The 5245-nt window shown below is 35.4% G+C and overlaps 3 long non-coding RNA genes across 3 annotated transcripts; all 3 read left to right on the forward strand.

Moving 5' to 3' along the window:
- The first annotated feature begins 247 nt into the window (after positions 1–247).
- Positions 248–777, forward strand: LOC131727953 (uncharacterized). Its single transcript, XR_009322429.1, has 3 exons — positions 248–298; positions 469–537; positions 709–777. It is a non-coding gene; the product is annotated as an uncharacterized LOC131727953 (long non-coding RNA).
- Positions 778–3107: 2330 nt separating this feature from the next.
- LOC131727952 (uncharacterized) lies at positions 3108–3669 on the forward strand. The gene is made up of 3 exons (XR_009322428.1): positions 3108–3186; positions 3359–3427; positions 3601–3669. It is a non-coding gene; the product is annotated as an uncharacterized LOC131727952 (long non-coding RNA).
- A 178-nt stretch (positions 3670–3847) lies between these two features.
- On the forward strand, positions 3848–4864 carry LOC131727954 (uncharacterized). Its single transcript, XR_009322430.1, has 3 exons — positions 3848–3908; positions 4080–4148; positions 4802–4864. It is a non-coding gene; the product is annotated as an uncharacterized LOC131727954 (long non-coding RNA).
- Positions 4865–5245: the final 381 nt, after the last annotated feature.

The raw sequence follows: 5245 nt of genomic DNA on the forward strand, positions 1-5245 counted from the left end.
ACCAGAAGATAAAACAACACTCACCACAGAACCATCAACAGCAGCATCTACAACAGGTAAAGGAAAAGGCATGAGATACACAAGACCAACAAAAAATGCCTTCTAAGACTCTTTTGTGTCTAACTATGAATACATATCTGATCTTGTTTGCTGCAGCGGAGAAAACAACCACTGAAAAAATTAACATCACCACACATATTTCTATTTGGTCTTTCTGTTTTATTTCAGCTGAGACAACCACACCAGAAAGATACAACAACACTCACCACAGAACCATTAACAGCAGCATCTACAACAGGTAAAGTAAAAGGCATGAGATACACAAGATCAACAAAAAATGTCTTCTTAGAATCTTGTGAGTCTAAATATGAATTAACATCTTATCTTTTTTGCTGCAGCGGAAAAAACAACCACTGAAAAAATAACATTACCACAATATTTATATTTTGTCTTTCTGTTTTATTGCAGCTGAGACAACCACTCTAGAAGATACAACAACACTCACCACAGAACCATCAACAGCAGCATCTACAACAGGTAAAGTAAAAGGCATGAGACACACAGACCAACAGAAAAATGTCTTTGTGAATTTTGAGATTCTAACTATGAATTAATATCTGATTCTTTTTGCTTCAGCGGAGAAAAACAACCACTGAAAAAATTAACATCACCACAATATTTATATTTGGTCTTTCTGTTTTATTTCAGCTCAGACAACCACATCAGAATATACAACAACACTCACCACAGAACCATCAACGGCAGCATCTACAACAGGTAAAGTAAAATCCATTGAGATATACAAGACCATCAGAAAAATGTCTTTGTAGAATTCTGAGAGGTTAACTATGAATTAATATCTGATCTTGTTTGCTGCAGCGGAGAAAACAACCACTGAAAAAATTAACATCACCACAATATTTATATTTGGTCTTTCTGTTTTATTTCAGCTGAGACAACCACACCAGAAGATACAACAACACTCACCAACAGAACCATCAACAGCAGCATCTACAACAGGTAAAGGAAAAGGCATGAGATACACAAGACCAACAAAAAATGCCTTCTAAGACTCTTTTGTGTCTAACTATGAATACATATCTGATCTTGTTTGCTGCAGCGGAGAAAACAACCACTGAAAAAATTAACATCACCACAATATTTATATTTGGTCTTTCTGTTTTATTTCAGCTGAGACAACCACACCAGAAGATAAAACAACACTCACCACAGAACCATCAACAACAGCATCTACAACAGGTAAAGTAAAAGGCATGAGATACACAAGATCAACAAAAAATGTCTTCTTAGAATCTTGTGAGTCTAAATATGAATTAACATCTGATCTTTTTTGCTGCAGCGGAAAAACAACCACTGAAAAAATAACATTACCACAATATTTATATTTTGTCTTTCTGTTTTATTGCAGCTGAGACAACCACTCTAGAAGATACAACAACACTCACCACAGAACCATCAACAGCAGCGTCTACAACAGGTAAAGTAAAATCCTTGAGATACACAAGACCAACAGAGAAATGTCTTTGTAGAATTTTGAGAGTCTAACTATGAATTAATATCTGATCTTTTTTGTTGGAGCGGAGAAAACAAACACTGAAAAAACAACATTACCAAAAACATTTATATTTCGTCTTTCTGTTTTATTTCAGCTGAGACAACCACATCAGAAGATACAACAACACTCACCACAGAACCATCAACGGCAGCATTCTACAACAGGTAAAGTAAAATCCATGAGATATACACAAGACCAACAGAAAAATGTCTTTGTAGAATTCTGAGAGGTTAACTATGAATTAATATCTGATCTTGTTTGCTGCAGCGGAGAAAACAACCACTGTTAAAAATAACATCACCACAATATTTATATTTGGTCTTTCTGTTTTATTTCAGCTGAGACAACCACACCAGAAGATACATCAACACTCACCACAGAACCATCAACAGCAGCATCTACAACAGGTAAAGTAAAATCCATGAGATACACAAGACCAACAGAAAATGCCTTCTTATACTCTTTTGTGTCAAAATATGAATTAATATCTGATTCTTTTTGCTGCACCGGAGAGAAAACAACTACTTAAAAAATAACATTACCACAACATTATATTTCGTCTTTCTGTTCTATTGCAGCTGAGACAACCACTCCAGAAGATACAACAACACTCTCCACAGAACCATCAACAGCAGCATCTACAACAGGTAAAGTAAAATCCTTAAGATACACAATACTAACAGAAAAATGTCTTTGTAGAATTTTTGAGAGTCTAACTATGAATTAATATCTGATCTTGTTTGCTGCAGCGGAGAAAACAACCACTAAAAAAATAACATCACCGCAATATTTATATTTGGTCTTTCTGTTTTATTTCAGCTGGGACAACCACACCAGAAGATACAACAACACTCACCACAGAACCATCAACAGCAGCATCTACAACAGGTAAAGGAAAAGGCATGAGATACACAAGACCAACAAAAAATGCCTTCTAAGACTCTTTTGTGTCTAACTATGAATACATATCTGATCTTGTTTGCTGCAGCAGAGAAAACAACCACTGAAAAAATTAACATCACCACAATAATTTCTATTTGGGTCTTTCTGTTTTATTTCAGCTGAGACAACCACACCAGAAGATACAACAACACTCACCACAGAACCATCAACAGCAGCATCTACAACAGGTAAAGGAAAAGGCATGAGATACACAAGACCAACAAAAAATGCCTTCTAAGACTCTTTTGTGTCTAACTATGAATACATATCTGATCTTGTTTGCTGCAGCGGAGAAAACATCCACTGAAAAAATTAACATCACCACAATATTTATATTTGGTCTTTCTGTTTTATTTCAGCTGAGACAACCACACCAGAAGATAAAACAACACTCACCACAGAACCATCAACAGCAGCATCTACAACAGGTAAAGGAAAAGGCATGAGATACACAAGACCAACAAAAAATGCCTTCTAAGACTCTTTTGTGTCTAACTATGAATACATATCTGATCTTGTTTGCTGCAGCGGAGAAAACAACCACTGAAAAAATTAACATCACCACAATATTTCTATTTGGTCTTTCTGTTTTATTTCAGCTGAGACAACCACACCAGAAGATACAACAACACTCACCACAGAACCATTAACAGCAGCATCTACAACAGGTAAAGTAAAAAGGCATGAGATACACAAGATCAACAAAAAATGTCTTCTTAGAATCTTGTGAGTCTAAATATGAATTAACATCTTATCTTTTTTGCTGCAGCGGAAAAAAACAACCACTGAAAAAATAACATTACCACAATATTTATATTTTGTCTTTCTGTTTTATTGCAGCTGAGACAACCACTCTAGAAGATACAACAACACTCACCACAGAACCATCAACAGCAGCATCTACAACAGGTAAAGTAAAAGGCATGAGACACACAAGACCAACAGAAAAATGTCTTTGTGGAATTTTGAGATTCTAACTATGAATTAATATCTGAATTCTTTTTGCTTCAGCGGAGAAAACAACCACTGAAAAAATTAACATCACCACAATATTTATATTTGGTCTTTCTGTTTTATTTCAGCTCAGACAACCACATCAGAATATACAACAACACTCACCACAGAACCATCAACGGCAGCATCTACAACAGGTAAAGTAAAATCATGAGATATACAAGACCATCAGAAAAATGTCTTTGTAGAATTCTGAGAGGTTAACTATGAATTAATATCTGATCTTGTTTGCTGCAGCGGAGAAAACAACCACTGAAAAAATTAACATCACCACAATATTTATATTTGGTCTTTCTGTTTTATTTCAGCTGAGACACCACACCAGAAGATACAACAACACTCACCACAGAACCATCAACAGCAGCATCTACAACAGGTAAAGGAAAAGGCATGAGATACACAAGACCAACAAAAAATGCCTTCTAAGACTCTTTTGTGTCTAACTATGAATACATATCTGATCTTGTTTGCTGCAGCGGAGAAAACAACCACTGAAAAAATTAACATCACCACAATATTTATATTTGGTCTTTCTGTTTTATTTCAGCTGAGACAACCACACCAGAAGATAAAACAACACTCACCACAGAACCATCAACAACAGCATCTACAACAGGTAAAGTAAAAGGCATGAGATACACAAGATCAACAAAAAATGTCTTCTTAGAATCTTGTGAGTCTAAATATGAATTAACATCTGATCTTTTTTGTTGGAGCGGAGAAAACAACCACTGAAAAAATTAACATCACCACAATATTTATATTTGGTCTTTCTGTTTTATTTCAGCTTGAGACAACCACACCAGAAGATACAACAACACTCACCACAGAACCATCAACAGCAGCATCTACAACAGGTAAAGGAAAAGGCATGAGATACACAAGACCAACAAAAAATGCCTTCTAAGACTCTTTTGTGTCTAACTATGAATACATATCTGATCTTGTTTGCTGCAGCGGAGAAAACAACCACTGAAAAAATTAACATCACCACAATATTTATATTTGGTCTTTCTGTTTTATTTCAGCTGAGACAACCACATCAGAAGATACAACAACACTCACCACAGAACCATCAACGGCAGCATCTACAACAGGTAAAGTAAAATCCTTAAGATACACAATACTAACAGAAAAATGTCTTTGTAGAATTTTGAGAGTCTAACTATGAATTAATATCTGATCTTTTTTGTTGCAGCGGAGAAAAACAACCACTGAAAAAATAACATCACCACAATATTTATATTTTGTCTTTCTGTTTTATTGCAGCTGAGACAACCACTCTAGAAGATACAACAACACTCACCACAGAGCCATCAACGGCAGCATCTACAACAGGTAAAGTAAAATCCATGAGATACACAAGACCAACAGAAAAATGTCTTTGTAGAATTTTGAGAGTCTAACTATGAATTAATATCTGATCTTGTTTGCTGCAGCGGAGAAAACAACCACTAAAAAAAATAACATCACCGCAATATTTATATTTGGTCTTTCTGTTTTTATTCAGCTGAGACAACCACACCAGAAGATACAACAACACTCACCACAGAACCATCAACAGCAGCATCTACAACAGGTAAAGGAAAAGGCATGAGATACACAAGACCAACAAAAAATGCCTTCTAAGACTCTTTTGTGTCTAACTATGAATACATATCTGATCTTGTTTGCTGCAGCGGAGAAAACAACCACTGAAAAAATTAACATCAC

Source organism: Acipenser ruthenus, unplaced genomic scaffold (assembly GCF_902713425.1).
Source record: "Acipenser ruthenus unplaced genomic scaffold, fAciRut3.2 maternal haplotype, whole genome shotgun sequence".
Classification (NCBI taxonomy): Eukaryota; Metazoa; Chordata; class Actinopteri; order Acipenseriformes; family Acipenseridae; genus Acipenser; species Acipenser ruthenus.